This window comes from Amblyomma maculatum, chromosome 6, assembly GCF_055883805.1.
Source record: "Amblyomma maculatum isolate TAMU_Amacu chromosome 6, ASM5588380v1, whole genome shotgun sequence".
Lineage (NCBI taxonomy): Eukaryota > Metazoa > Arthropoda > Arachnida > Ixodida > Ixodidae > Amblyomma > Amblyomma maculatum.
The window spans coordinates 32441055-32465700 of record NC_139349.1 but is presented as its reverse complement, the minus strand read 5'-3'; the positions used below and the strand labels follow the sequence as shown (position 1 = coordinate 32465700).

The window sequence follows — 24646 nt, the reverse complement described above, 5'->3', positions numbered from 1 at the left end:
GGACGTTAAACCCCCCAAACCAAACGAAAATATTGGGATTGTGATAAGACGTGAAATTCGCCCTGAATGCATCTCCTGCTCTATGATCGTTCCAGCGATCTTAAATTGGTTGCATATATGATATTTCCTCTAACAAAGCATATCATTGCCTCTAGCCACTACTATAATAACCTTATTGTGCATCTTTAACTGCAGATCGTCGCTCAGGAGGCAGGGTTGATGACAAGAGAAATGAAATTCATGTTCCCATTGGACAGTAAAGTATCTAGAAACCTTATTCTTTCTTGTCCTGTTTGTTATTTTTCTTCATGCATGCTTCTGAGCCTCAAAACGCGCATTTTACTTAAATCAAGAACTGTGTAAATATTCCCAATGGGGTTATTAGCCCAGAAAATAAACTACCTGCAGTGAAACAAGCGCTGGTGCAGTCCACTGTTGTCGCACAACGCTATGTTTTGTGAAAAGGCTCTTACCTGGTACGCATTCCAACGCTGAATGGCAGATTTTTTATTATTTTATTTATTTATTTATTTTGCTCTAAGGTTCCGTCTAGAGCTTTCCAAGGAGCACTAAGCCCGCTTTTTGCCACACGCGAAAAAAAGAAAAAACAAAACCTTTTTTTTTTTTTTTTTTTTTTTCTGGGCGGCCTGGCCTGTCTGTCGCCCAAACAGGTCATTTCCCAAAAGCTTGGAAGAGTACTGTGAAACGGTTTTTATAAACTGTTCACAATACTCTCTTTCACAAACTTTCTTTTTTTGTCAAACACGGGATACCAGGGCTTTACGAGATGGCTGTGTTGATTTCATATATAGTCAGGAACGAGAAGATCGCACATTACCACGACACGTTTTGAAGAAGGCGCAGTCTGCTCTGTTCTGACCTTGTTGCGCAAGTATAACTGTTGTCTGGAGATTTCACGTACTCCGCGGGCAATATCTATGAATTACCAGCTAGGCAACTGCACTACATTACTGCTTGCAGCACGCTCCTATAACCTTGGCTTCGTAAGCGCCAACGCATCCATCGGAGCAGCCGGTCAGCTATAGGGTGGCCTCGGCAGCTCACTTCCACCAATTGCCTCTTGTCCGCTTGACGGACGAGCACGCTCGTATGTCTTAATCTGCCCTCTGATAACGTTCTGCCTTCTTTCGCTCTCTATACCCACTGTACGACAATGATGCGGGAGAGACCACCTCTTTTCGGTTCCATCTGTCTGTCTCTGCCGCTCTATCTATATTATTCGTAACAGAATCCCGAACCTTCAGTTTGCCGTTTAGACGCAAGTTCTGAAACCCATGCATGTTCAGCAACTGCAAAGGCGTTGGGAAATACTGAAACGAAAGCCTGCCTCTCCCCCCCCCCCCCCCCCTTCCCCCTTTTTTTTTAACATAGTCATTTTAGTCGTGCTGTGCGATGTCAGTGCACGTTAAAGATCCCCGGGTGGTCGAATTACTCCAGAGCCCTCCAGCACGGCACCCCTTTCTTGCTTACCGCTCTCACTCATACCTTCCTCCCTACCCTTAAGGCGTGGGTCAGGTGTCCAAACAAGTGTGACAGATACTGCACCTTTCCTTTCTTGTGAACCAATTATTATTTTAGTCTGTGCAGTTTGGAGAATTTCATATTGCGTCACACAATTCGATAAAACACTTTAACATGGCATCGCCTGCAAAAATCGGGTACCTCATCGTCGAGAGCAAGGTAAGAATGAAATCCACTGCAAAAAATTGCAGCGCATTCGAGAAAGGTTCGTAACGAGCTGGTGGTAGCCGTACTCCGGAATCGGAGCATCAGTCATCAGCCACCTTTACTTAGGCCAACAACGTGCTCGGCTACGTCCGCCATTTTTGGTCCATGACAATCGCGACCGGCGATGTCCTCCGATAGAGAAAGTGGCGTCAGCACGCGCTACAGATCATGGTCTGCGCGTTTCATTTCCTCTGAATAATGTTTTCCCTGACCGGCCTTAGCAACCATTGGCGGCGAATAGCGAACACGACGAACCCGTCTTAACGCACAGCAGTCATCACGACGAGAAATGCTGGCTGCTTGGCTCGTGGCCCAAATTAGACATGCAATCGTTATAGTGTGAGACAATGAAGGCAGTATAGATTAGCCAGTGGTCCCTTTATTGTTTGCCTTACAATGTTTTCTTGCTGATCCTGTAAGCACGCACTATGTCCAACTCTGTTCTCTGGGAGACGAAATTTAGCCTATCATAAAGCTCTGAGCATCTGTAATTGTTATCTTTTAATAATACCTCTCTATTTGCGTATTCACATTGCCAACCAATAGCACATGTTGTCCTTCTTTTGTGTATGTGAGCGGCTAACCTGTTATGAACGCCCTTCATATTTAGGTTGGGCTGCGCTGAATACGTTGTCTGCGACGCAGTCGTTAGCGGCTTGCGTTGGACATTACAAGCGCTCGCTATGAGGTTGTTTACGAGGACAGAACTGTAAACACACCGGCACCTTTTTTCTACAAAGATAGAGCGTTCGCAGTCAATTCTTTCAGTTAAACTTTTCACACACTGACATCATAGATTAGGTCGTTTCAGATGTAACTGCTCGATTTCTGGTGGCATTCCGCCGCCGTCGCTAACGCACGAGTTGCGGATAGGCGACAATAGGCGGGCTCTGTGCTCTATAATATTGAAGGAAGGAGGGGGGGGGGATACAATGAGAACAGGTTGTGACGCAATTTTACAGAGAAATGGGTGCGCTGGTAGGGCTACAGGGGTGCAGGACGGGGCGAGAGGGAAAAATGACGGAAGAGGGCTGGGGTGGTTTTCAGTAAAGGGCCGGCAGAAGAATCCGTGCGTCCTTTTCTCTTCAAGCCGTTGAGTAATGTCACCACAAGCCCTTATCAGTTCTCCGTCCAGGCCTCGGAAAACAGCAGTCTGGACAGTCGAATGATAAGGAAACGTGGAAACGGAAGTTGGATCCGGTCGATGCGTGTTGAGGCAGGCGTTTCCGTTTCCGGAAAGGACGCAGGGCGAAACCGCCACTACCGCTGCGGTACCGGCTCGTTTCTCGACTGTGCGCCCTGTGAGAAAGGCGGGCCTTCGCGTAAGACTGAAGGAGGCGCTGGCGTTGGTTCAGCAAAAATAAGAAAAGATCAACAACTGAGAAAGAACGAGTGCGCGACAAAGCTTCTTAGTAGCAGCGGCCTTTTGGGCCTTTTGTGCACAGCCTTACCCTTTTCCTCTTGTCTGGCTGCCGAGGCCGGTGCTGTTAATTACCGACAGAGAAGGAAGGGAAAAGCGCGTTGCGCCGCGCGCCTCTCCCGAGGCGCGACGCTGCCTCGCCGAGCGGAGGCCGTAGAGCGCGCGCGCGCGCGCGCCTTGTTCCGCGCCGTTTCCTGAGTCGCCCGGATAGTGGCGGGTCAGAGCGGCGTTATCGAAGCGCATCCGGCAGTTCATGTCGAAACTGTCGCTGGAGGTGCGGCCTCCGGCCCGTGTCCGCCAGCGGAGCAGATCTCCACGGGGCATCCTCTGGTGGTGGATCCTCTTCACCGGACTGTTTACGACACTGCGTGTTGTAGAATTGAAACGAAAGGGTTGATTAAATATTTAAGTCTTGAACTGCAACATGGGTAACTCGAGAAAGTTTTCTGCGTATTAGAATAGCGCTTCTTAAAACAACTCTTTCCCAAAGAAGCTGATAGGGACCAAGGGAATAATGTCCTTGGAGTAGCCGATGTCTGCGGTGTTACTTATTTTTGGTTTATGAGGAACGCCCGAAAGACGTACTACATGCTCCAGTAACGAAGCATGTAATGAAAGAAAATGCTAAAAAAAAAAAGCTTGGAATGCCCACAGAGTCAAAATATGGCTTCGCGGCATCAGGTAACCGTGGTCCTTTCAGCAGAGCAGAAATTAAATGTGTACACAAAATAGGTACCAAAAGGCCACAAGGAAAACGAGGAAGAAGGTGCGAAGTAAATCTGCGTAGTATTTCCTTGAATGCCAGAATGGCAAAGTTCATAAACTTTATAAAACTGTCTTTAACGCACAGGGAATTCCTTCATTTGGCAGATGGAGCAGAACAACAACGTTCAGCGCCTTCTTCAACCGCAAGGAAACATTAGAATATGTTGTATACAAATTTTCATTTATTCCTTCAGCTATTGAAGAATGGAATAGGCTGCCACATGAATTTATGGACGATATCTGCTTGATATTTTTCTTAAAAAGGTGGAGTCATTTTTTGAGAAGCAAACGGTATAACAAAAAATAGTTCCAAACATTTCTTTCTTTATTCACTGCGAGTGTTCAGTTTAAAATTTCATTTTATTAGTACCTATTGACTAACGTGTGGTTTTATTGTGTCGCTTTGCGGTTCTTTTCAGTGCTTCATATGCGACAAATTGAATGTCCATTATATTGTTGCAGTGCGCATGTTTTCCTTTGTGTGTGTGTGTGTGTGTGTGTGTGTGTGTGTGTGTGTGTGTGTGTGTGTGTGTGTGTGTGTGTGTGTGTGTGTGTGTGTGTGTGTGTGTGTGTGTGTGTGTGTGTGTGTGTGTGTGTGTGTGTGTGTGTGTGTGTGTTTCTGATGTTTTGTATTTTCTGTAATGGTCCCATTAGTTAGCCCACTCCTGTAAGAGCCTAACAAGGCTTACAGTATGCTTAAATAAAAAAAAATAAAAAAGATGTAATGCACATTTGTCATTGAGGACTCTGTGGCAGGGATAGGAAACTCTCGCTAGTTTCGGTGTTCACTACTTCTGGGCACCTGGCTACTGAAGAAAACTGATATTTATGAAGGAATGACTCGCTATGCACGGATGCGGCGCGATAAGATGCGGCGGTGGTCGAGTTGTCTAATGCGCCAGCATCGGGGATTACTCCTTTTTCGCAGGTGGTGGTTCCAATCGTGCACGACAGCGTTTATTTACAACGCTTAAATAGGTTTTCTTTCGACCGCTATGAAGAGAACTGGCGCTAGCGACTTAAATGGGGGACAATGGGATTCTATGGATGTTTCCTGCCCCTTACTGTGGTTCTATTAAATAAACTCCCACTCGAAGATAAAGGAGGTGTTATATTTTCATGTTGTGAACAGCAGACGAGTGTGTCAGCTCCATATCGCTGTTTCAGGGTATCACGAACCGCGACAAACAATCCGCTTCAACGCGGAGCCTTCTGCGCATGCGTGCTTACGAGGGGCGTCATGTGCTGACGCACAGGTAACCACTGGGAGCCATACGTGAGTGCGGCTGCACAGACGCAGCTCCATCCCACCGCATGCGAATCCCGTATCGCATCACAGGTTCCCGCTAAACTAAAACTAAGTTGATCGCTGAACTAAATAAGCTAGGAAATAGTATAGATCAGACCCTGCGCCTATTACAGGAAGAAAATGGAAGCAATATATCATCATTAACCTTCTCATTTTGTTCACGGACTTGCCTGCCGCTTGAGTTTATTCCGGCTGAATTATTACAACATATGGGCGCCATTTATGTTCCGCCGATGGAGGTGAAACGCAAACTACACTCCAGTGATTCACGATGTCGGTGTATGTTAAAGGTTCCCAGGTGGTCAAAATTGTCGGAGCCCTCCACTACGACATCCCTCATGGCCTGAGTCGCTTTGAGACGTCAAACCCTATACACCAAATCAGAAGTTGCGCAGCGCATCGCTTACAAAAGCCAAGATCCAACGTAATAAAAACAGAAGTGCCTGAATGACCACTATAGTAAAGGACTCCTACAGAAAATGGAAGCAGCCGATGCTAGCCGTTTTTTTTTTTCTTTTTCGAACGTTGTTTCAATTAAAAAAACGTCTATATGTCATCGAGCAAGAGGATTCGGATTATCTTACGATTATTTGTCATGATTATGTGCGGGAGAAACTAGGCGCCCAAATTCAAGAAAGCTGATTAAACTAGTATCAAAGCAAATGGACACGAAATAGAGTCCGTAGCATGGAGCTCCGGCATCAGTTCAGTTCAGGCGTTCGGTAGTGTCCGACTCTTCGTGACCCTATGGACCATGTCACGCCACGCTTTCCGGTCTCTCACTATCTTCTTAACATCACATAGCTTCATCTGCAATGCCTCGAGAATGCCATCTAACCATCGCGTTCGCTGCCTACCCCTTCTCCGGCGACCCTCAACCTTTCCCAACATCAAATCTTTCTCCAGCGACTCCTCTCTTCTCATCAGATGACCAAAGTAGCTGAGCTTTAACTTTAGAATTTGACCCTCCAATGAGCAGTCAGGGTTTATGGTCGACAATATCGACTGATTTGATCTTCTGGCAGTCCAAGGAACTCTTAAGAGTCTTCGCCAGCACCACAATTCAAACGCGTCAATTCTTCGGCGGTCAGCCTTTTTCACAGTCCAACTCTCGCATCCATACATCACAACTGGAAAGACCATAGCACGGGTTATACGGACCTTGGTTGGTAGACTAATGTCTCTGCTCTTTACTAGGCGGTCAAGGCTAACCATTGCTCTCTTTCCCAGAAGCAGGCGTCTCCTAATTTCATGGCTGCAGTCTCCTTCCGAGGTAATCATGGCGCCCAAGAACAGAAAATCTGTCACAGCTTCCACTTCTTGTCCATTGATGCTCCAGGACTTGATAGGGCAAGACGCCATGATCTTCGTCTTTTTAATGTTCAGTTTAAGCCCAAACTTCTCACTCTCTTCTTGTACGCGCATCAGAAGTCTCTTGAGTTCCACTTCACTTTTTGCCATTAAAGTGGTATCATCCGCATATCTAAGGTTGTTGATACGTTTTCCAGCAATCTTCACTCCAGCTGAAGACTCGTCCAGACCGGCCTTCCTCATGATGCACTCTGCATATAGGTTAAATAGGCAGGGCGACAGTATGCAGCCTTGCCTCACTCCTTTCTCAATCGGAAACCAATCAGTAAGGCCATGCCCAGTTCTGACTGTGGCCTCTTGCCCTTCATAAAGGTTCCTGAGGAGACAGATGAGGTGAATTGGAACTCCCATCTCTTGGAGAGCTTGCCACAATCTGCTGTGATCTACGCAGTCAAACGCTTTCGCATAATCAATAAAGCAGAAGTAAATGGGTTTCTGGAACTCTCTTGCTTTTTCCATGATCCAGCGAAGGTTGGCAATTTGGTCTCTAGTTCCTCTGCCCTTGCGAAACCCAGCTTGCACGTCCGGAAGCTCCCGATCCACATACTGCTGCAGCCTACCTTGCAGGATTTTTAACATCACCTTGCTAGCATGCGAAATAAGCGCGATCGCGCGGAAGTTGGAACAATCTTTGGCACTGCCTTTCTTTGGAATGGGGATGTAAACTGACCTCCTCCAATCCTGTGGCCACTGCAGGGTTGTCCAAATCTTTTGACATAATGTATGCAGTGTGTTAACAGCGTCGTGGTTGAGGTTTTGAAGCAACTCAGCTGGAATACCATCAATTCCGCTAGCTTTGTTCTTAGCAAGGCTGGCTAAGGCCCATTCAACTTCACTCTTCAGGATGCCCGGCTCGAGATCAGTAATCACAACCGTCCTATGTTGGGTTTGCACATCCGGGTCCTTCTTGTACAGTTCTTCTGTGTATTCCTGCCACCTCGTCTTTATCTCTGAGGCTTCAGTGAGGTCCTTGCCTCGTTTGTCCTTTATCACGCCCAGCTTAGCACAGAAGCTTCCTTTGATATCTTTGATTGTCTTATACAGAGCTCTTGTGTTCCTTAATTGGCTGTTGTACTCAACTGCTTGACACTGTATGTTCAGGAAGGCATTCTTATCTCTCCTTGCTATTTTCTGAAAATCCGCATTGAGAACCTTGTATCTTTCTCTTTCCCCCATACCTTTCGCCATCCTCCTTTCCTCAGCTATTTGCAAAGCCTCTTCAGATAACCAGTTTGCTTTTTTGCATTTCTTTTGCTTTGGAACTACCTTAGTAGCAACTTCTTGTATTATATCACGAACATCAGTCCACATCTCTTCGGGCTCTTTGTCTTCGAGATCTAATTCTTGAAATCGATTCCTCACTTCCACAGCATATTCTAATGGAATCTGATCCAGATCATACCTGAAAGGCCTTCTAGTTTTCTGCGTTTTCCTCAATCGAAACTTAATTTTGGCAACAAGAAGCTGATGATCGGTGCCACAATCGGCCCCAGGCCTTGTTTTTACTGCTTGTATAGCGCTTCTCCATCTCTGCCGGCAAATAATATAATCGATCTGATTCCTGTACAGACCGTCCGGTGAAATCCATGTGTACAGGCGCCTCTTGTGCTGTTGAAAATGAGTATTCGCTATGGTCAGGTTGTTTTCTTGACAGAACTCTACTAGCCTCTGCCCAGCTTCATTTGGCTCACCAAGACCGAACTTGCCTGTAATTCCGGATATTTCTTCACTCCCGACCTTAGCATTCCAGTCTCCTATGAGAAAAACGACGTCTGATGATGGGGTGCGGTCTAAAAGGCATTGTAGGTCCGCATAAAATCTCTCAACGTCAGCTTCTTCAGCAGCAGTGGTCGGTGCATAGACTTGGATAACTGTTATGTTGAAAGGGTGACCTTGGATCCGAAGTGAAATCATTCGGTCGTTTTTGGGGTTGTATCCTAGCACTGCTTTGCCCATTCTTCTGTTTACTATGAGAGCGACCCCATTCCTTCTCTTGGATTCGTGCCCACAATAAAAGACATAATGGTCGCCGGAGTTAAATTCTCCCATTCCGGTCCACTTGAGCACGCTGATACCCAAGATATCAATGTTCAATCTGTCCATTTCTCGCTTGACGATATCCAGTTTACCTTGCGTCATAGATCTTACATTCCATGTTGCTATGTGATATATCTCCTTGCAACATCGGACTTTCCGGTCGCTTCCCGACACATCCACAACTGAGCGTCCTTTTGGCTTTACCCCAGCCGCTTCATTCGTCCTGGAGCTACTAGGAATCGCCCTTTGTTCATCCCCAGTAACATGTGGGACGCCTTCCAACCTGGGGGGCTCATCTTCCGGCGCCATATCGATAATGGTATTGTGACTGGCCATAGGGTTTTCTTGGCAGGAAATACTGGAGTGGGTTGCCATTACCTTCTCCAGTGAATCACATTTTGTCAGAACTCTCTGCCGTGACCTGTCTATCTTGGGTGGCCCTACACAGCAGAGCTCACGACTTCATCGAGTTTCGCAAGCCCCTCCGCCACGACAAGGCAGTGATCCATGAAGCTCCGGCATACGGGAGCTTTAACTCTGTCGTGTCGTACCCCTAAAGCCGGAGCTTAAGCATCCCTAGCATCTCTCTTTTCATTACCTGTTCGTTTTGCAGCGCAGTCAAGGTCTCCGCCTAGCTTTGAGATACGACGCGTTTCCTTTAATCAAAATCAGTCTTAATTTTCATTCGTCGTGCATCCCTTGCCATTCCTTCTTAGTACAATAACGCATATGCTGTGCTCGCAATTCACAAAACGTGTTAGTAAAGCTAGTTTTGAGTAAAGGAAATGCGCAGTAGCGCTTATTCCTCTGCCGATACGGTGGCCAGCCGTGGGGGAAGGAATGAAGGGGAGAAAGAAAAAAGAAAAGAGAGAAACAGCGGTAAATGGCTACGCGTTCTTTCTTTTTTCTTTTTTCTCTCTCATTTGGCTGGCCTGCACTCTACTGGCAGCGCTTGGAAGAGGAGCTGCACGGACAAGAAATGCCACCGGGCTGCAAGGAAAGCTGCCCTTTATGTGTGCGTAAGGGGAGACCGTTAGCTCCTTCAGGTCAGCTTTAACGAGTTGAGACGATCGAGCGAAGGAGAATACAACCAATAAAACTAGACAAAGTTCGAGAGAAAATATAAAAGCACGAAGGGCGAGGTGCATCTGAATAGACGTAGAATCGAGACTGCGCAGAATGTGGCGCGCATGCAAGATCCGTGGCAGAGAAAAAAAAAAATGGGGGGGGGGCACACGACTGCTACCGCAATGGGAGGATAGCGGCCAGAAATAAAAGAACTCCAAAAAATAAAATGGTTTTGAGCGCAAAATGAAACTGAGAGTAGAAGGAAAAGTAAGTAATCGAAAGAAGTCTGGGGCTCGGAGCAGCAGCCGACGCCCGGAGCATGCCAATAAATTGGAAGTCCAATTCGTCGCATCCTCGTCCGCCCGCAGTTCTCCCATCTCCTCCGCAACATCCCAGCGCGCTCTCCGCCCCTCCGCCAAGAGAATGTTCTCCCTTTAACGGACGAAGAAGAACGCACACGCGTGCGTGACGAAGGGGGGACGCAGTCGATATCACTCATGACAAAAAAGAAGAAAAAAAAACTAAAAACAAAGATACTGTAGTTAAAAAGGAGAGAGGTGGTAAAAGGAAAGGCGAACTGAACTCGCTCCTCGATATATAAAAGGTCGAAATTTGCTTCACGCGCGGGAGAGAAAGAGAACACACGATGTCGAGAAGAGAAGGAATGACGAACGGAGAAAAAATGAAAAGTACGCGCCCGCACACTCGCGCGCACACAGGATACACGCACACACACTATAACCGGAGGCAAAGGCATTCGACGCAAGCCACGCTGGGGAACGGGAGAGGGGGAGAAGTAAGCGCAAACACACTACACGAAACGGCAGCAGCAGCAGACGGCGACTGAAAGAACTGCACAGGATGAACGGTCAGAAAACAGCCGCCTCTGTGTACGGAGTCAAATCGATCGAAGAGGGAGTTTTCGTGGAAATCACGCCGGCGTGGCCGCTGTTGTAAGCGTGAGATGTTCCATCGCTTTGTGCTGCTGCTGCTTCTGCTGAAGCGCGACCACAGCGGCGCGTACTTGCTCTATTTCATTTTGTTTTCTCATTGCTAACGGCCAACAGTGCGGGAGAGCCAGCGGGAACTCGGCCGGCCCAGCCGGGAGTCCTGTACCGGCGTTGCCGGGGAGTGCGGTCCTCCAGCGCAGAAAACTTCAGGGCCGCCGACGCCAGTGAAAGCCGACCGATGGCGCGGCCTTGTCGTTAAAGCGTCATACGCCCCGCAAAACCGTAGCGGGGGTCTACCCAGCCGCGCGACCTGGCCGTAGAAAACCGATCGCCCGCGTTAAAATCTAAACAACGACGCTGGCCAGTCCAGAAGAAAAAGCGTGGGACACGGCAAGTGAATTGGAAGCAATGGCAGAAAGCAAAACGAAAGTGAAGAAGAAAAGAATCCAGCACAGCAAGCGAGGATGATAACGCGGTACGTGGCTCTGGTATCTTCTTCTTGTTATTCTTATCTGCTCGCACACGCCTATCACGAAAATGTTTCGGCACATGCAATTCGAACGGGCAGCGCTCGAGCGCCGCCACAAAGATTTTCGATGTTTGTATCCCCCCGTGTGCGCGCGCGCCGTTCTGTAAATCCCTTATTTAATCTACGCCGAGCCAGGAAGGAAGTCTGGACAGGATTATCCTTTCGGCTGTGTGCGCGGAGGCAATAAGCTTAACGTCGCGGCAAACGAAGAGCAGCGCAGTATATTTTGAAGCGAGGCAGAGAAGCGGTTTTCCTCGTGGTCGGCTGGTTCTCTCTCGAGCGGCGAGCGACCGGCTTCTTAACGGGCTCCGCTCGATCGCTGTCTGCCTGCCTCCGTAGATTTCTTATAAAATTTTTGAGGCCATTCTTGGAGAACGTTTGGACCTCTTGCTTAATCGTAGTTTGAGGATGTATTATAATTTTTTTTTTTCTGGATTGGCTTTAGAAGCGCTTGCGAAGAGCAGGACATGGAGTCGCCTCTCTTTCTCAAATGGAATTGTAGATAAATATAGAGGCGACCGTTGCTGTGTCGGAGCTTGTCCATGGGTACTTTCCTCTTCCCGTTTTACTGTTCCTAGCGTTAGAGGTGCTCCCTTTCCTTTTCGCGACCAAGTGGAGCGCTTCAAATGGTGCTTGCAGAGTTGTGGTTACTTTGCCTTGCAACATCCGTTCATCGAGCCTTTTATCGTTTACTATGCTCTGCAGTGCAGTCTCGCACTGTTGCAATTGTCCGATGGCAGAGATTTGTGTTCGCTCCCTTCATGTATTTTTACGAATCTATCCAGCGAGGAAAACAGCTTACGGTACACTACACAGATCTGCATTGCAGTTGTGTAAGCTGCCTACGAAAAACAAAATTGCATTTGTTGGGTTAGTAATGTTAAACAAAATGGTGGTGTGTACGTTGCGAAAGCGAACTGCTAACCTTGAAGGTATGATTATAGCCAGTGCTTCATATTGTTGCCAGGTAGAATTGACAGCAAAGTTTTGCAAGATGCGGGCGTGCAGAAAAAATAAACAGCTCGGCTAAACTATGGGATCTAATCGATCGAAATGCACGCAGGTACAAAAGGACTTGCATGATTCATGCGCTAAGTGGCGCTACGTTAGCTGTCTCCACGGGAACTCTCGTCCCGTAATCTTTTGTCAGTGACTGTGCGTGATTAACCAGCTGCTTTATGTCAGACTTTCATTGACTGTTTTATGATTCTAAACAGACACTGCATCGTAACTGAAAAAGAATAACGCAGGAAAATAGACGGGGACGACGACTAGACCGGCCAAGCGCTTACCCTGTCTCCTCGTCGTCCCAGTCTTTTTTCCTGCGCTTTGCTTGTTGAGTCAAGAAGTCTAACCAACACACCTAAACCTATTCACTTCTGAGTGCACTGCTTGGTTTGAGCCATAACGTTCCCAAGGCAAGTTACGGGCGAAGGAATAAACCATTCTCAAAAGCTTCCGTTTATGCATTACACTTCAAAGGCTTACCTGTAAGGGAAGTGCAGCTATGTCACCCAGGGCACACGTGTTTGGAAAATAAGTGTGCTATTACTGTTCACATTTCAGTTAACTTCCTTAAGTAGCTTATGAGTGCGATTACTGAAAATGGCATTTTTACGTCAGCGCTAAAGTAGTAGTAGTAGTAGAAGCACTTTATTCGTCTCATCTGGATGCCTTTAGACAGGAAATAAAGTTTCGTCAGAGTAAAGAATGCTCTTCTCACTTCATATGCGTGCGCTTTGCACGTGGATACGCTAGTTAGTAAATCACAGCAGTGGTTATCACTGTTTCAGGGCAGGCCAGCATGTTATGTGTGGGTACGAAGTATTATTTTTTAGCGTTGTGCAGTGTGCGTATTGGCAACTCTGTAAACTGGTGGGCAACGTGCAGCGTCTGTTTCTTGCCAAAGAAACTTCCCAAAACTTTCAGCACACGACGCACGAAGCGTGTTGTAGAAAGATTTTAGTCGGGAATTCGGGAATGAGCAGAAGATGATGACGTTAGGTATAGGAGCAATAGCGACCCGCGACCTGAAAAACCACAAGTTTGCAGTTTGTGTCTACAATATTAACGAGTGGGTCCTTGACGTGCTTGCAATAATTTGACTAATTAAGCGTAGCTATTTTTGCTAGCGTCGCGTTAGGGTTTGAAACGCATGCATATCCTGCGATTATTTAGGTAACACATAGCTGCGTGTCAGCGCAGGTCCTGCCGTTTACTGTCTAGGCCTTAGTTTTTGTTTTTTTTTTTTTTCCTTTTTTTTTCGGGCAGCTCATTTTTTAAGCTGCCACCGTATGCTAACCAGCCGCAGGTATACGAAACGCTAAATATGTGGTTTTTGATTTCATTCAGTGATGCAAGATGGAAGAATTTGCCTACAGATGATGCGTGTTGAAAGGCTTTAGTGTTCACCATAAAAGTCCGAAAATTACCTTGAATCCCGAGACTGGCACAGCCCTGCTTGGTCGCCATCTGTTGGCAGAAATCGCTTCATCCGTGAACGCTGAACACAGCAGGACTCGGCGCGGCTCAGCAGCACAGCTTACGCCTTACGGACGCCCTCCAAAATGGCCAACTACAAGAAAAAAAAAGAAAAGAAAAAGGAGCGGAGAATAAAGCAGGAGTGAGTAACGATGGCACTGCATCTTGTTCGAAAAGTCCCTCCGACACTGCCCCCCCCCCCCCCCCCCCCCTACTTTGTATAGCGTATAAGCTTGGACCCCTCGTGAAAAAAATTGCTGGCTGCATGTCTGCTGTTCACCAACTTAATGAACAGCGCAGCTCAAGTTCTCAAGTTGAGGGTACGTGCGTCTATTGGATATCACGCAACAAGGCCATGTCGAAGACTACACTTTTTCACCTCTAAGTAGATCTAATAACTATTCCACAATTGTAGAGAGTTTGCTTTTGAAACCGAATTTTTTTTCTTAATCTACTCTGAATTCCCAAGCGTGTTCATTTCTGATGACTGCTGTTTTCGCTTCTCTTGCTTTCCATCCTCATAAATGTAGTGCTTCGTATTTTTGCTAATACTTCGTTTGAATATTGTGCCAAAGAGTGCTTGCCCTGGGAACTTCAGACAGATATTGCAGAACATTGTAACGACGGTGAAGACTAGCTTCTTAAGATACGACGGCGACAGTTTTTAATGCGATCTTCAAAACATGTGCAGTGCTCTCCGCCTCGCGGATTATGTATCGCAGATTGTCAAGTAGTACGCGAGCAAAATTGACGTCCGCGCAATTAGAATATACTGTGCACAGAAACCGGAAAGAGCTATTCACACCGTTCTACTCAGTAAAGCGAGTGAACTGCACGTTTCACCGTGGTGAACCTTATTTTATTGAATTTTATCCACCTTAATCGCGTGAGCTTCACAGGGGTATCTGATGCATACAAATGAAACACAACGTAATGACCGAGCTGGAAACCGGAACTGCGTACAAGTTAGACAAGGACACCAAAACACATTACAATACTGGGTGGTAAGCGATTCCACACAACCTCAGTACGCGCAATGATTATTTTTCGTTACGCGGTAAAAGAACACTATTACGCTGTCTAAAATTCGGTCCTTCAGATAAAACGCGAACAAAGCGACTTAAAAGAGAAGAAAAGGGCAATCGTATACAGGAAGATGCACTGCATTTCGAGAAGTCATACATTAAAGCCAAGACATCGTTGTCAGCTCTACATATATACTCATGCTCTTGCTTGCCCACTATGCAATTGTACCAACTCGCCCAATTGTCCATCCTACTTCAATGTATTTCTTTTGTCGAGATACGTGCTTGGTCAGTACTTTTGCGAGCTTTAGGTGAACAGCTCGAAAGCACTCACAAACGCAAGGACACGAGTGAATCGCTACATCCAAGTAAAACGCATGAAGAGCAGTCATGGACCAGAAACCGCTAAGCTTTTCAGCCTCCTCTCTTCTCCCCACCTGCCTATCCGACCCGTTAGGGCACCAACGAGTGGGGCTGCCGTCTCTAACGGCTTATGCTCGATTGCGTTGTGCGCGCAGTGGTGGTCTGCAGAGCGATCCAATATTTACGCCCCAGTACGATTAACGACCGAGAGATGGCGTCTCCCTATTGATCGTTTCGCCGCTTTGTGGCTCTTGCCTTCGGTATGTGCATCCTTCGTTCAACGATGCCTTTTTATTTTTCTCGCTGATTTGTCGTATTCTCACACTACCTTACACAACCACCATTTCCTCTACTTCACAGTCCCTCACGCTTACCCGGCAGTTCTTCAAAGGCCGGAAAGCTCTCCCTTTTTTACAACACGAAATGTAAATAAAAACAAGGAAACGGCTCAAAGAAGGAGAGAGAAACAAAAGTAGGGACTTCACCCATTAGGAGCTACCGCTTCCCACCACACTACCGTTTTCCCCATCTCTTTTCCCTCTGTTCTCTCTTCCCAGACAGGAACGTAGGCACGGTGACGAAACCTCGCGAGGACGGGCGGGCGCGAAAGGCGCAAGAGGAAAGAAGTGCTGCTGCGCGTCTATATATACCCGAACAAATTATTTGATTAGCGCCGCATCCGCGCTTCTCCCACTAAAAGGACAGGCGGGCGGGAAAGGCGCTCCGACGTCCTCACTCGCTCTCCCTCATTTTCCTATTCCCCACCGCTTCCCTTCTTCCCGGCGTGCCGACGCAGTCTTCGCGCCCCTGAGCCGAAGTCATAGCCCGGCTGCTGCCCTGGTTCGTATGGGCCCGAGCTCGCGCCTCCTTTTTATGGGGGGAAGCCAGCTAGCTTCCACAATGCGCCGCTCCTGCTTTCTTGCACACCACTCCCCAAGTTCCCCACTGCCTTCCCACTGCCTTCCCCCTTCATTTCTCACCATAGTTGGTCGGCCTGCCGATCCGCTCCTTTGTTTTCCTCAACTATTCCCTTCGTTCTGATGGTTTTTTCTATCCCCTTCTGGTGGCTTCCTTTACGCCTCCTTGTTTCGTCGAGCAGCGGGCGATAAAAATGGGCCTCCAAAGTGGAGAAATGGCAGAGGTTGGAGATAAAGGGCTCGATGAGGGGAAGAAAGCCTTTAGCTGCTCCCTTCCGTTTTATTTTCGTCTTTCCTACGTTTTAGCTTCCCGTTTTTTTCATCACTACTTGTGTTATTTTTATTTTATTTTCGAGTATCTTGGCGGGTATGGCGTAGCCCCTCTTTTTATTCACGCTTTTACGACTGTTTCTCACTTGGCCGATGACGACATGCGAATTGGCTTCGAAGCTGCTGAAGGACAGGAAGTAAGAAGATGGCTGAAAGAGGAAAGAGGGAGAAAATGAACGGAAAAGAGTGGCAGAGGAATAAAGGGAAGTGCCGGGACGGCTATCGCGGCACCCTATTTCCCGCGGAATAGGGGAGGGGCGGGAAGTGGAGGAGCTCGAAAAATTAACGAAACCGGCAATGAGCACTGAGGCAAAGAAAAGTGGAGAGAGCAGCGAATAATAATAATAATAATAAAAAGAAAACGGAATATGGCTATAAAAAGAAAGGCAGTGACATGAAGGAGACCATAATCCCAAGTCGCCGCTTATGTGGAGAGAGCAGCGAATAATAATAATAATAATAATAATAAAAAGAAAACGGAATATGGCTATAAAAAGAAAGGCAATGACATGCAGGAGACCATAATCCCAAGTCGCCGCTTATCCTGCTCCCTAGTACTTCCTTTTGCGTTCGCTGACGGCCCTGTGATAGCGTGACATTTGAAAGCTGGGGAATGTTAGCAAACATCTGTTGTGCTCATCTTTTTTTTTTTCTTTCTTTCAGGAAAAAAAAAAACGTGAACTTACGAGGCACGGTTGTGAGCAACACTGCTTTCATTCTCTTGCTCGTGCAACGTAGCACTAGCACGCATAGGTATATTTCACGTCTCTATTACTACATCCTTTGTAGCGATGGCACATTAAACAGTGCCTTTGATATTTTTTTTTACGCATTTAGTGACTCTGTGGCAGCGATATGCACTCGTTCATTACGAATGAAAATGACTATACTACAGCGTTCTTTTATTGGCCCATCACGGGAATGTTATATCTTTTTGCAGCATTTTGCAGCATTTTGCAGTATAATTATCTCACGTGTTTACAAGGCAATGAAACACGCCCAATGGACACGATGGGCGCTTAGGCTGGGGCGTCATGCTAGCGTACGTAACCCTTAGCACCTACGTTCTGTCTACAGGGTATAGAATCGCTTGCACTGCAGCTGCTAGCTTTGACAGCGAAACTCAAAAGGAGCGATATGCTCTTTGAAGGTGAAAGACTGTGGTCAGCGAACAACGTAGCACCCACCGCGACCAGCACAGGCCTCGCTAAAGGAGCCCCGTGCCGTTTACACGCAGATGCTTCTGCCACGCATCCATCGCACGCGTCTTTTCGAAAAGCTTCTGCTCTCCTTCGGGTGATTAAGAAGCCAGGAGACGGAGGGGGACATCCTAGAGAAGGCATGCATTAGGTGTATGCAGGAAAGAGTGCGGAATGCTCTAAGGCGGCGAGACTTCGAAGCATCCCTGCCGAATGGAGGAGAAGGAAGGCGGACGAGGAGGTGCAGCGAGCGAACGTTATGCAAATGAGGCGCCACGGCGGCTCCCAGACGGCCAGAGGAACGGCCAGCACCGAAGCCCAGCAGTGCCACTTTATGGCTCGAGCTTAGGGCAGTAAAATGTGCGGCGGGTGCCGACTCTCCTTGACGCTAGAGGGAATGAGGCAAGGAACTGCGTACTGAGCGCCTCCGTCTCCAGGCCGCGGCACGGGCTCACTAGTCCTGGTAAGGGACGCCTACGCCAGTCTGTTTGCTCGCGCTGGAACCGAGGTGCGGCTGCTGAAACGGTTATGTCGTTGTGCCAAGCTGCTCCATCGATTTTGGCAGCACAGTGATGAGGATGAAGTGAAATGATATGCATTAACAGTGGCCCTTACCCTATTTGAGTAATGCTTTCTTTTATACATATGTGTGTCATCTTAGGAGCGAGGTATAGTGTGAGCCAAAGAAGGTGAGTGGATGGTTGCGCAGAACCAAGCAATGCCCCGAACGTGGGAGTGATTAATGACTGAGATGTCAGCTTGCATATTCAGCGGGCAATCCTCTGATTATCTCCGGATTACACACATAAACACACAATTGCCTGTTAGTTCTTGGCACACATTTGCATTGTGATGTGTGTGATGTGGACCATTGTTACACCGTGAACCGGACTCAAATCACTGAAGCTCCTAATGCGTGCTCCAAATTGTCGAGGCCGAAGAGTCGAGTTTTGTCTGGGCGGGCACTCGAGTTCGCATCGTGGTGTGCTTTGGGCGAGACGCCAAAAATATTTGAGCCGGGATTGCGCGGAACCAGCTAAAAGTAAATAAAATAGAAAACCCCTCTGGCTAACCACTTCGTTCACGGTGAGTCAGACATGCTTTGTTGGTTACTAATTTGAAAGCGTGGCGACATTAAGGGACACACGCGGGCTTACTCGTTTCGAGCCTTGCGCAAGCAGAACACTCCGGCTGACTATTCAGAGGGCAAACGGCTCAACCCCACGGGTACACGGTCGAAAGATGCTCAGAAAATCAGCGAAGCGCTGTTGGAAGCATAATCATGTTCTTGTTTATGAGTGTTACTGGCGTCTTTTCTCTGCGCTATATGAGGAGAAATAAAAGGGGCGATAAGGTTGGTTTCTCCTTTCCAGGTGATGTGAAATTTGAGAGGAATAAGTGGCCGTGTACAGCACCAAAGGTTGACTCGTTACCCAGCAAGACGCGCATGAAAGAAAACAGTGAGTTCTCAAAGAGAAAGAAAGCTCAGTTTGCTCATCAATTAATTTGAAAACGCATCAAGTAATCATGCGTCTTGAGACAAACTGCTCCGAAAAGAACAAAATATAAAGTGCGAATTAATACTTCATGACTAATTGTTTATCACATGTCAATAATTCATTGTTTCGTGCCCTACTTTGGCACAGAAGACGAAATTAGCACTTGTGAAGAGCTTTTTGGTTTCACGTCCGCGGTGGTTTGTTTTTTATGAGCAAAATGGTTTGGATCCAATGGTGATATATTAAGTTGCACCATTCTCTCTCTCTCTTCTACAAGTGCATCGCTTCCTTCCAACGTAACAGGCGTACTACGATATCGCTCACTATACACTGCTGAAGGAACCCAGCTTCAGCAGCATAAGCAGTGAATAATGATTGATGGCGAAGTTTGTCCACTTTTCGGAGAGCACTTTACAAGACCGAGCCCCTTATTTTTTTCACCATAAAGTACTTTCCTGCAGCTTGAAGTTCCAAAAGCTTTTCTTTTTGTCCAAACCTACATGTTTCATTTTATCTTGTTTCTTTCATGTTCGAAATATATCTCTGTGGATACGAGCAACTTCCGAAAGCGTTCATATGCTCAGCGAGAAAGTTTGCTGAGTGGAAACAACGACGACCACTGGGGAAAAAAATTCAAAAACGAAACTAGAGAGGATAGAGACAAGTGGGGGAGAGGTAGTCCAAAATATACATATAAATTGAGAAAGCAGGAAGGCGATGTTGGAGGTACAAAAAAGGGGCCCGCGCGAGGGAAAGGAGCGAATTTACATTATAATAAAAGGCAAGAATCGAGCATAGAAAGCGGTTCCTTGACGCCTTCTTTTACATCTGCTTCACCCCTTCACTTTGCGAGGTATACAAAGCTTGAACACATACGTTCTTTAATAAAGAAAGCGCCGCGGTCTGACAGAGCATGTCAAGAAGTGAGAGGAAAGGGGAAAGGAAAAAGAAAAAAAAAAAGGGATCGGAACTTCACTAAGGGAAGCTCGGGAGAGCTCTCAGACCATCACTCGTGCTGTGGCGGCCGCGACGTCGGGGCCGCTAGAGAGGAGTCCAAAGTAAACAGCGTACCACAGGCAGCGTGAAGGCTAGGCTTGGCTTCGCTCAAGGAAGCCCCTCTCGAGCGAGGCGGCCTGCCGACACACCGGAAGTCAGAAGTGGCGGAAGTGACGACAGAGTTGGAAATGGGAGGGGTAAGGAAGGGAGGAAAGTGCGTTGCAGGAGAGGTGGCGAAAGGTCTGTAGCCGAAAAGCCCAGAGACAGCAAGGGCAGGAATGGCAGCAAGTCAAGTCACCTCTGGGCAGCCCGTCGCCTTCAGCTTCGTTCATCCCTTCTTCCCCACACTCTTCCCCTTTCGGGATGGTCTGCAATTTCCTCTCATCCATCACCATGCGCCAACAGGGCTGCTGGGGTTGCTCTATTCGTTATTTTCTTTTACATTTCTGCGGTTGCGCAGATTTTTGTGCACAGCATCCACCTTCCCCCTTATGTGAGTGAGGGGACCACGACCTCGGCTCACCGCCGCGTGGTATTACTACGGGTCGCCGGTGTCCGGTCTGGCAGACAGGGGTCAACTCGAGTCGAGAAATCTCTCCGTCGCTCTGGCGCTCGCGTCAGGGAAAGAATTACCCCGTCGCATGCAGTACGTTACCTAAACGGGCTTTCTGCGCCCCGCGGTCGTCTAATGAGCGGAGAGAACATCGCTCTGGCGATCCCCCCCCTGCCAATCCGGCTTATTCTGGTCACTGCCCGAACTTTTCGCGCACGCGAGCTGGCAGAGAAGACCGTCGATTAATTTATTCCGTCCATGCGATGGTACAGTTAAGAGCGGAAATGCGGACAGCGGTGGTGGATAGTTCGCCGCGGGCTCTCTGCAACGCTATTACTGCGACAGGAGTTTAAGCGAGGTTGCTGTCGCCTTAAGTTCTGCTTCGATATTTGTGCCAATGCTGCATGCATTTCACGCATGAAGTTACCAGAAAAAATGACCCGAATGTGATATTTAAAAAAAAGAAATAAAGGCAACAGTTTAAGTTATTGGAACGGATTGTTCGGCCATTGCATCGATTTGCCGATGTTGCATGTGCCCCATACAACCTAAATTGGCGCAGTAGCCTTGAATTCGTGTTTGGATCATGACTGCATTTGCGAAGAGTTTTGAAAGAGCGCAGTAAAACCGCCATTTTCGCGACAACTGCAAACACACTGGACGCCGCCTTTTGTTGCCATTAAGAGACATCAGGACCACTAAACAGGCATTTGTTGCGGTCACCGTTTATCATAACACAATCTTGGCGTTTGCGCAGTACCAGAACGTTTGTGACCTGATTCAATTGTCGCCCGAGCACTGTTAGCTTTAAGAGCTAGTTAGTATTGCATATCTGTATACGAGCAGCACAGTTAATAGGACACACGAGGAAAGAGAAATACACACGGGCACTGACTAACAAATGAAACGGTTTGAAGGCGAAAGCATTTAATGCCTCATCGTTGTCGACAGAAGCCTGTCAGTAGAAGGTTGCCATCAGAGGTGTCACGCTTTCGAGAGCTAAAAAAGTTGGCTGAAGGCTTAGCTTGGTTAAGCCTGGAAGATTGCGAAAGCAATACCCTTCGCTGCGCCTTGTTCGGCGGCTGCGCCCCAACTACTGCGAGAAGCCGAGCCACAGCCCCATTTATCCTCCTAGCGTGACGTCACAAACAGCGAGCGCCCTCTTTCGGCTGCGACACAGCGCCGCGTATGGACTCGCCGCCACCATCCGATGTTGTTGTTGTGGTTGTAGGAAGAAGGAAAAGAAAATGCACGGGCCTGCTACTGGCTCTGTAGCTGAGCCACCTCCGCTGCCTCGTGCGGACAGAAGAAAAATAGAGAAGAAAAAAAAGAAGAGGGAGAGAAAGACGCGCGCAGCAACAACCAACGTTGGCAACAACGGCCGTCGTCCACAACCACCGAAGCGGCGGCGGGTGCAATGACGGCCTACAACAGATAAAAATTCGGTGGCTAGCTAGCCCCCGCCGCGAGCGGCGGTGACCCACCGTCCCAACCCCGTAGGGCCAGGAACTCCACTTCCACCGCCACCATCCGATGGCGCGAGCTGGGGCCCCGTCTCTTAGTCTGGCGTGACATCACACGGTCACGTGAAAATGGCGTGACGTCACCGCTGCGGCTCCTGTAAGGACTCACCGCCACCATCCGATGGTGCGATCTGGAGCCCCGTCTCTCCGTCTGGCGTGACGTCACACGGTCACGTGAAAGCTCATGTATGGAGGCGCCACGACACGCCAAAGGCTCGAAGTGCTAGCAGTATTGCTTTCGCAATAAAATAAATTATTACACCTTGTCTGCGCCGGGAACCGAACCTCCATCCCTTGGATTCCCAGCCCAGCGCTTTAACAATTCTGCCACGCCCCGGACCGTCAAATGCTCTTCATGATTCCCCTTGTTTACCGTGAGGATGATAGCGGGATTTCGCGTGTGACAAATACTGCGCCTTTCCTCTTCTGTAAACGAATTACAGAACGCCGGTGAACTTTGATGCGTTCAATGAAATGCTGGTTGTGTTCGACAAGGGGCGCGCGATGTACCGTCACGACAGGTCATGACGTCACCGGGCGATTCATGCATATACGACTCTTTATGCTAGTGGACTACGCGGCTAGTAGGGGGCTTTCGTGATCACCGCAGAAATCAGTACTAGTCTACAACCCAAAATCGTTGAGGTACAAGCAAATTTGAGAATTCAATATCAAAGTGGAAGGAATGTGCGTACCAAAGGTTGATCAAATACGAATCTTAGGGCTATATATTCAAGAGAACGGATACAACGACGGAATATTAAAGAAACTGGAAGGATGCGCTACACAAGTCCTAAACATATTCAGGAGAATAACATTGAAGGGCCGAGGCTTAAAAGAAAGGAGCTTGATCAGACTTATGCAGGTATATGTCATAAGCTGCATAAGCTACTCTACGCCATACTTAAATCTTAGAGCAGAGGAAAAAAGAAAATTTGAAGCACTCATTAGACGATGCATAAAGAGGACCCTGTGCCTACCTATGAGTACATCCACAGAGAGGCTGCTCGCTATGGGGGTACACAATACGTGGGAAGAAATAGCAGAGGCAGTCAGAGTGTCGCAACTCGAAAAGCTAAGCCAGACAACTACCGGAAGAGCCATTTTAAATATAGTATGACTGCAGACAGACAGAGGGATGCAACAAAAGTCGAGCATCTCACAGATATACCGAGATAAGCTAATCATCTCCCCTCTTCCTCGACACATGCACCCCATAAACAACGCGGAAAGGAGGCAAAAGAGAGCAGAAGCACTCAAAAAGCGCTTCGAGCCACTTTAACGTGCGCTGACATCGCACAGCACACGGACGCCTCGAGTCACTGGACAGCAAGGCAGTTGCATACGTTGATGCTGCGAGTGGGAAGTCGGGTGCGGCGGTAGCCTCGGTAGTCAACGGCCGAGGCGCCTCAGTATTGGCAGCCACTATCTGAAGCCGCAACTCCGAAACAGCTGAAGAAGTTGCGATAGCGCTCGCTTGTGTAACAACGGAAGCACAATTCATAATTAGTGACAACAAAACAGCTATCTACAGTTACGCAAAGGGCAGGATCGCACCAGAAGCAGTGAGAATCCTGACCGGAAAACAGCTGAATAGAAAAGCCAGCGTAGTATGGACTCCAGCGCACGCTTTTGTTCCATGGTAACGAGGCGGCACACGAGTTAGCCCGAGATCCCTACTTCCGGGTAACCATGGAGCCACCTGATTGCTAGAACATGGACGAACGTCCATTAAATTACACAGAAATAGTCGAAAATTATAGACAAAACAGAAAGCTGGTTCCACCCCCGGATAAGCGTCTGAGTAACAGAGGCGACCGCATGGCGGCGTCTACAAGCAGGAAATTACATCCACCCAGTCTGGGCCTATCACGTCCAGACAGCTGAGAGACAGGACGATAAATGTAAGCAATGTGGGGAGAAAGGGGCCCTAGACCATGTAATTTGGAAATCCACTAGCTCCCCAGGGGCTAAAACAAAAATACTTAGTAGAGAAGACTAGGAAACCCTTTTGCGGAGCGAGGACCCAAGTCTTGAGAATCAAGCCATCCGCCTGGCGGAAGAGGCCGCAAGGAACCAAGACCTCTTTGTCTGCCGCTAATTGCGGAGGTCTCGGCCATCGTCTCCTAGGCCTGCGTGCCGGGGGCGGGGAGTAGGGGGCCTCCATTCTGGTGGAAATAAAAGTTGTACACACACATACATGCATATACGAAGCTGACACCGTCGGGCGTCCGATCCTGACGTCCGTGCGGCGCTTTTCATTTGTTGTTACCTCGAACACCGCACCACAGCAAACAGAAGCAGATCCAGATGTCTAGGAGCCGTTAGTACAACCAACACCACTAGGTACAGCAGGCATCAGCGGCATTTGATATTGATTTGCAGAATAGAAAAGGCGCAGTATCTGTCTCAATCCTCCGCGGATACATGTACCACGCCGTAAAGAAAGGGAGGAAGGTGGGAGTGAATGAAGAGAGGGAGATAGAAAGGCTGACATCGCACAGCACACGGACGCCTCTTCATTTCGCCTCCATCGAAACGCAGCCGCCGCGGTCGGGATCG

General features: G+C 48.0%; 1 long non-coding RNA gene and 1 pseudogene across 2 annotated transcripts in view; one reads left to right on the top strand and one right to left on the bottom strand.

The window, feature by feature from the left end:
* Positions 1-2112: 2112 nt before the first annotated feature.
* The window catches only part of LOC146185410 (uncharacterized), a 38537-nt gene continuing 16003 nt past the window's right edge, over positions 2113-24646 (bottom strand). The window contains exons 2-4 of one of the 2 annotated variants that reach the window (XR_014707992.1): positions 13631-13773; positions 3201-3533; positions 2113-3048 (exon numbers count right to left, since the gene is read on the bottom strand). This is a non-coding gene — a long non-coding RNA (uncharacterized LOC146185410). Of the gene's footprint in view, positions 3534-13630; positions 13774-24646 lie in introns of both variants that reach the window. The other variant, XR_014707991.1, reaches the window with a different exon arrangement.
* LOC146185411 (uncharacterized) lies at positions 23097-24185 on the top strand (annotated as a pseudogene).